The sequence below is a fragment of the Pinus tabuliformis genome, chromosome 9, assembly GCF_031772625.1.
Source record: "Pinus tabuliformis cultivar Carrire ecotype Pingquan chromosome 9, CPIR1, whole genome shotgun sequence".
NCBI classification, from domain to species: Eukaryota; Viridiplantae; Streptophyta; class Pinopsida; order Pinales; family Pinaceae; genus Pinus; species Pinus tabuliformis.
Window position 1 is genome coordinate 1570217327 of NC_142307.1, and position 7926 is coordinate 1570225252.

General features: G+C 36.6%; 1 long non-coding RNA gene and 1 pseudogene across 2 annotated transcripts; one reads left to right on the plus strand and one right to left on the minus strand.

Moving 5' to 3' along the window:
* Positions 1-2532: 2532 nt before the first annotated feature.
* LOC149154639 (peroxygenase pseudogene) lies at positions 2533-3434 on the minus strand (annotated as a pseudogene). The gene is made up of 2 exons (XR_016263355.1): positions 3196-3434; positions 2533-3019 (listed from the first exon to the last, which is right to left on the minus strand). The product of XR_016263355.1 is annotated as a peroxygenase pseudogene (transcript).
* A 726-nt stretch (positions 3435-4160) lies between these two features.
* LOC149154640 (uncharacterized) lies at positions 4161-5376 on the plus strand. Its single transcript, XR_016263167.1, has 4 exons — positions 4161-4563; positions 4811-4881; positions 5136-5230; positions 5351-5376. It is a non-coding gene; the product is annotated as an uncharacterized LOC149154640 (long non-coding RNA).
* The last annotated feature ends 2550 nt before the right edge of the window (positions 5377-7926 follow it).

Here is a 7926-nt window from a genome sequence, read left to right on the forward strand (position 1 = left end):
TAACACAACCCAACAATTTAATGTAGTGCAACAGAAAGCTACAGGAGCACAAGAATCATATTGGAGGTTTCTACAGAACTAGTTACGAGTTATCGAGAGATGCCAATGGTAACAAAATTTAAAAAGATGCATACAAAATTCAGAAATATGCATACACAATTCACGTTTAACTATACTTACTTTTCACCCATTCAGGTATTCCTCTCTGAAAGGGCACAAAGGCTTTGCCCATTGGAAAAACAAATTTTTTATTTTTACCTTACTTTGGAAAAAAAATAATAATAATTAATCAATTACTCAATTTTTGACTGTGTCAAAAAATACAATAAATATAAAAAACAATGCACACCTCTGGCTCGTATTTCATGCATAGATTTTCAAATTCTTCAGCGCGACATCAGCAAGCCCATAAACTTCATTGGGACAAAATAATGTCAATGTAGAATTTCCTTAAACCCTAGTGGAAAAAAGAGATTATATGTTTTGTTCTCTTCCTATAAATTACACGACTATAAAGGATTTTTTGCCAATATATGTAAAAAGAGGCACAGAAAATAAATAGTGTGCTCCGCTCTCTGCCTATAAAGTACACAACTATAAAGAGCACACAACTATAAATGGATTTTTGCCAATATATCTAAAAAGTAAACAAAAATCTTTCTCAACTCCGAAAGGAAGGTTCTTGTCCAGCTCCAAAACTCAAAAAGCTATGCATAACATAATGTGCAATATCTTTGAGTACCCTCAACAACGGCAAAATACCATTCGATGTGCCATTTGTTCCTTGGATATACCTAGTGGTTGCACAAATTTTATGCACTGGAACACCAAGTCCTGAGCTGATTTGCTTATTACAACACATTCCTTTAAAGTATCATATATTCCCCAAGAAAAGGAAGCAACAAGAAGCAAAAATGAAACGATTTTGAAATAACAATAGGAATATAACTTTGCTACAATTGCATGTGAGGAGCCTACCATCATACCCAATCCACCAAATTTTTGGTTTGCCATGGCTGTTAACTATTTCAGTGAGTAGAAAGAAAAAAGAAACCCTTGGACTAGATAGCCCAAAACAAGATGAACAGGATTCAGCAAGAAGATTCTCTCCTGGTTATATGGGCTTTCTTTACTGTATGGCAAGAAATATTCCTACTAGCTTTCTTGGGAAGAACACACACTTACGAAAAAACTAGCTCGCCTGCACTCGCCTGGAGCAAATTATTTCCCATTCATCGACATTGCGCACTCGCATGGAGAAAATCGTTTCCCATCCATCGACATTGCGCACTCGCATGGAGAAAATCGTTTCCCATCCATCGACATTGCGACCCTGGAAAAATCAGAATCCCCCTTCTTCAACTCAAAAATTAATTTTAATGCATCCAGCCTGTTTGAGAAGCTAAATCAAGAGTTTTCGGCATTTTTGCAGAGGCTTTTCCCTATCTCCAAGCTAGGAGACATATGGCTCTTTCTTTTTTGGCTCTAGGGAGTAAGAGAAAAACACAAACATTTATTGTAGAAAAGAGGCACGTGCACCCATGCAAGTTTAACATTTTTTTTTTTTTTCTGAAGGTGGTAAAACCTATCAAACTCAGGTGTCAAACCAACAGTGAGGACAGCCATCTCTGGCTGCTATCCGCGAATGTCGGTTTGACTCATCACTGTTATCAAGGAAAACCACGCCACCTGTAATAACCCGCTGGTGGTCCGTAAGGGAGCAGGCTTTCACTTCTGCCAGATGCCTCTGGGTCTTGGGCCGTTAACCTGTTTCCTTACGTCCGAGGAAGACGAGCTCTTAGCCAAGCAGAAGCAGTTTTACGGCATACTCCAGGCCGAATGCAAGTTTAACATATATAAAATAAACAATACAAAATAAATAATAATAATATTTATTACGAGAGTTTATTAGTTTTCCTATGAGTTGGAATATTCACTTGTGACACGTTGCAGATATTTGTAATTCAATAAACTTTGTAATTTTGGAAAATTATTAAGTATGAACGATTTAAAATTTCCTACAGTAAATTAATTGTTATTAACAATGAAATTTAAAATATTAATTCAATAAATGTGAAGGAAAACGATTTTGCTCCAAACTATTGTTTCGCTCTCCATGTAATTAAAAAAAATATGGTTTCGCTCTCCATGTAATATTTAATGAAAATTTAATGGAAAATAAATTAAAAAACTACTCACACCAATACCAAAAGCACTATTTCTAGCTATCCCATCTCACCCACTATTGCTAGCTATCCACTGGCTCACCTTATTCGGGTTCAAGTAGCACTAAAAGGCGACCAAATGCCAATTGATATGGTTTTGAATTTATTAGGGAATGGCCAAAGATTCAAGTGTTGTTTGGGACACTTCCTACTCGGCATGGACTTGTTGCTCAACAACCATACTTCTTGTTTTAAACAAGGGAAACTGCGAGGCAGCAAGTCCCTGCCTGAGAGTGCAATTTTAATTTTGTTGTAAAATTGTAGAAAAATAGTTTCCGGATAAGTTGGTGTTTCCTTCCGGCCGCTATTTATGTTCCTGTTTTTGTAGCTGTTGCAGAAGTTGTTAGAAAAAGAGAGGGATACTATGAACACTGCCAACCGTGATATTTGGGCCCAACGTGATCTGCTTCAGAATGAAATGTGGACTGTACCAACTAGGCATTGCCTGACCTTACCTTCCCGAACGACTTACTTTCGCCCCCATATGTCAGTAGTATTTCTGGATTGTGGGCCATTGCCAACGAGCGTGCTTTCCCTTCTCGACCTACGTCCTGGCAGCCTGCTGGAACGGAGGACATTTGGCTTTCCAACATGCCCTTATTTCTTGGTCTAGAGATGACCTTGTTATTTTTTTATTAGTAGACATTTAGCGTCTTTTGCGAGATGAATTCTGTTTTGCCAATATTTCCCACAAGCTCCCATCAAATATTCTTCTTATCGTTTCTTTCTCAACAAACCCTTCCTTGTTCTTGCCGATAAGGTACAGGAACGTCCATTCCAGTTCAGCTGCGCCCCTGGGCAATCCAAAAATGTTATATATTATAATTAAATTAGTTCACTTATTGGTTGTAGATTTAAAAAATATTTCAAAATTTGATAAATTAGAAATTTGATATCATTAATTTTTTATATACATTCTTGAAATCTACCATCAAGATTCAATCCGCAGAAAAAGTATAATTGCCATTACCATCCAAGAAAGTCATTTGAATTCCTATTGGCCTTGAGCATGCACTGTATCTCCATGAAATTGAGTTTGTTGGGGTGTTTTGTGGCATATTTGCTGAAGATGGCATCAAACTTTTCAGGAGCGAACCTCCCTTCAGTATCGTACGTCTCTGAGTCGCTTCCATGCTTTGCCTTGTGGATGTTGTCAATGTATATAGGGAGTTTCAGAGATGGTATCCATCCCTGCTCACCAACATCACATAAAAAGTAGATGAGGGAGTATCATAATTCAAATAGGTTGGAGTTTTGTTGGTAAACATTACAATGAACAATATACTTACAGGAAGAGTATAGTAGATGAAGGCTACGTGGATAACCACTGTTGCCACCAAGCTCAATATGACGTTAAACCCTATGGCACGAAACCTTTGCAGGTTCAACCATGTCAGCGTTAGAAGAATTGGGTAAGACAAAAGTATGAAATTATTTTAATGTTTGCAATGGAATAAAATAGGTTGGTGATTAGATGCTGAATTTATTTTTATAATAAAGTTTAAGAATATTTTAGAATTTAAGAGATAATAGCGAAATCAAAGAATTGACCTCGCCGAAGTAACAAAAATGAATTTGCAATAAATTAAGGAAGTTAAAATAATATAAGAATCGTTAAAACAGATTAAAGACAGATCTTCATTTGTCCTTTGAAACGCTCAGCTAAAAACGCTGGAAGGCCGGTCTTGCTCGTTCAGGTAATGAAAAGTGATCCGTGAAACTAGTAAATGGAGAAGCGAGTTTAAACATGAAAATCTTGTAAGTTTAGAGTCGCATATCTAATATCTTACAACAAATATTTAAATTTCCAGAATACGCTGCAAGAAAAAACCCAAGGCATTTAGTTGGTTATTAGCGGTGCTCATTCATTTCTTCTTCCACATCAAGCAAACATTTCTGTATACACTGCAGAATAAGAGGATGGGACATGTGTCATACATGCAGGTGGGTCACACAAATGGCACTATGCATGGTGATCAACAAGTGGAATGGTAAATTAATGATCATGGCCACAAGTAAGGTTTCACCAACACACTGCACTTCGCATATTCACCACCACAGGGAGCCGTTTCTATCCTGCAGCCATGGCAGATGACCAAATGAAACTAAAGGTGTCCAGTGTTTCCACAGTTGCACCTCCCATCGCTACTGCCAAGCATAGCATGTTCTCGAAATTGCACTTCTTCCACAGCATCGCATTCCAAACCACAGCAAGCCAGGGTTTCCGCCCCAGCTCTTCCTCGGTGCTGTCACTGCACTAGCATGGGCAGCCAAGTTATGGTATCCCCATGTTAAAAGTCCTTGCGGCCACACCGCCGAGGGTTTCTCGCATGCACAGGTTGTCTGATCTCCACTCCACTTTCTCTCGCAGTCTTAATCTTTAAAGCAGAGCAAGTGACAGTTTTTGGACCAGGTCTTTCCTAGTGCAGCACTTACACCAGCACGGCTTAGGGGGGTGCTAAACATATATACCTTCAAGCCCAGCCTAACTGACATCTGGCTGTATACATATTTTTACCACGAACCTGTTTTCCCATACATTTTTTTCCTACTGCTAACGGAGTTTTTGCCTTTGTCTTCTGCAGAGGAGTTGTGACACGGCTGACACGAAGATGGATGGGTATCCACCGCAGGGCTCCTTGGCATCGATTTCCAGGTTTTCCTCCATTGCCAACAGCCACCAAGAAGAGCGTGTTGTTTCTCGAAGTTGTGAAAAATTGCATATAAAAAAAATTCTATTAATTTTTTCCTTGCAATTTAGAGACTCTCGAAAAAAAATTAAAAAATTCAAAGAATCTCAGTCCCCAAATTTCTTTATTTCTAGAGAAAAAGGAAGATGCATTTATTTTTTCTTTTCCGAATTTATCAAATATGGACATAAAAAAATTTCCCATTAATTTTTGTTTGCAGTCTTAATCTTTAAAGCATAGCAAGCGACAGTTTTCGGACCAGGGCTTTCCTAGTGCAGCACCTACACTAGCACGGCTCAGGCGGGTGCTAAACATGTATACCTTCAGGCCCAGCTTGACCAACATCTGGCTGTATACATATTTGTACCACGAACCTGTTTTCCCACACATTTTTTTTCCTACTGCTAACGGAGTCTTTGCCTTTGTCTTCTGCAGAGGAGTTGTGACACGGCTGACACGAAGATGGATGGGTATCCACCGCAGGGCTCCTTGGCATCGATTTCCAGGTTTTCCTCCATTGCCAACAGCCACCAAGAAGAGCTAAAAAGGAAGATGCATTTGTTTTTTCTTTTTCGAATTTATCAAATATGGACATAAAAAAAATTTCCCATTAATTTTTGTTTTCAGTCCAGAAATTCTTTGCAATTTTTCTATTTCTTAATCAAACAAATTGACACCACAACCATTTTTCTTTGACATGCATTTAAATTGTTTTCATAAACATTTGCGATGCTTTTAAATTGTTTTCATAAATTTGTTAAGTAGGGAAGCCTTTACAATCTGTGACAACCTATGCGGCTCGGCTAAATTCAATTTCAGTGCCGGCCACTAAGATTTCGACGAAGAAGATTTCAAGTAAACAACACAGAATTTTCGCTCAGAAATTGGATAGTCATTTGTTACAACCTCAATCACGCCCTGGTGATTCATTTTCATGTTCCTGTTTGGCCGCAACAATTACAGTCCCTGGTACAGTTTTCCCCAGATTGCGATTTTTCTCTTTTTGGCAATAAAAATTATCAGTTTTTTAAATGCGTTTTGCACTTGCTTGATGTTGCACATTAAAAACATTTTACAGTAGATATATTTAAGAGTGTTCTTCTGAGTGAGTGTGTGTTGTTTACCTGTTTAACTTTCGATCAGTAGACGCGCTGGTGGCCTCAATTGCTCCAACAGCCCACAGGATTACAGCCAAAGTATTAGCAAGGGACTGGACTCCATTATTATGCAGAAGGCTTCATCAGACTATTAGCGCAGAAGACTCAGGGACTCCGAAGACTCAAAGACTACTCAAAGACTTTGGCTTATAAGAAAACTCTCTTATGCAATCTGGCGAAAGGGACAATTGTTCTAGTCTATGGAATGGCACCTAGATTGAAGCGGTGGTACGTGGCGGACATGCCAGACCTTGCCGTGAAGCTTATGAGCTTTGAATTAATCTTAACATAAAATGCTTGGGATTTAATGCTAACATCGAACGACATTAGTTTGAAGCGAATTTGTAAATATGAAAAAAATATCATATAACCTATGCTTTCCGCCTCCATGCCTCGATAAGAGGCCAAATAATACGATGAAATGGAGTACGGTTTAAAAAGTTTAAAAAGTACCTTGCCGTGAAGCTTATGAGCTTTGAATTAATCTTAACATAAAATGCTTGGGATTTAATGCTAACATCGAACGACATTAGTTTGAAGCGAATTTGTAAATATGAAAAAATATCATATAACCTATGCTTTCCGCCTCCATGCCTCGAAAAGAGGCCAAATAATACGATGAAATGGAGTACGGTTTAAAAAGTTTGGATATTCGCGATAGAAAATGGTTATTTAGTAGGATAAGCAGCTTAAAGTAATGCTAAATCGCTACAAATCGATTACTATAGTCCCTGGCCATTGCCAAGATGGCAGGGACTAAAAAGAGACACCATACCAAGTTAAGATATGGCTTGCAGCGAGAATAATAAAACGCAATATGGCATACTCTTTTAACACTTTGACTCATACGCTGGGTCAAACGAATAAGGTTAACTAACTACCCTGTTTTGACCTGATACAAAGATCAATTGTCCATCCCAAACACCTCAACCACCAAAATTATATTGGGTCTCATTTGCCTAGGTTTTTCTCTCTCTTCCAACTGTGCATTGGGGTATTAGTTTTGTCTTAAAGGTTTTAATTAAAAAGTTATATGTATTAGTGAAAGTTTATATATATATATATATATATATATATATATATATATATATATATATATATATATATATATATATATATATATATATATATATATATATATATATATCATAAAAAATAACTTAAATATATACTATGTAAAGTTTATAATTATATTTTCATATAACCTTAATTAATTATGTATTAAAACTAAATTTAAGTTCATATTATATAAATTAAATTTTATTAAACTTAAGTTTATATTAAGACTTCAAGTTTACATTGTTATTAAATTTTAAAATTAAATTTAAAATGTACATTACTCAAATTTTATTTTTATTTTTCCCCATTGGGGGTGACGAACGCAGAACGTATAGAGGATAGGGCAATTCATATTTGTTTGTCACTAGACAATCATTTGCTTGCTTTGGGGATATATTGAATCATGTTGATGTTGTACATGACAATGATAGTCAACCTTTCGAAATCCAAGATTGTTATCTTCTAACTCTAATTAATCATTGAATCATGTTGATGGTGTACATGACAATGATAGTCAACCTTTCGAAATCCAAGATTGTTATCTTCTAACTCTAATTAATCTACCTTATCAAATATATCTAAAGGTCTTGTGTTCACAAAAATATCCACTAGTGAAAGGTTGTGGATAGATTCACTAAAACAATGTCATAGAAATTTCAGTGGAATCAGGGAAGAAACAAAAAAATTTATTATCTAACATCTATTGCCATTTCCTAGTGACCAATCCTCCTGAATACTTAAAAAATAATAATGCAAGGGATGACCAAACCTATTTACATCAAAATAGAAATAGTT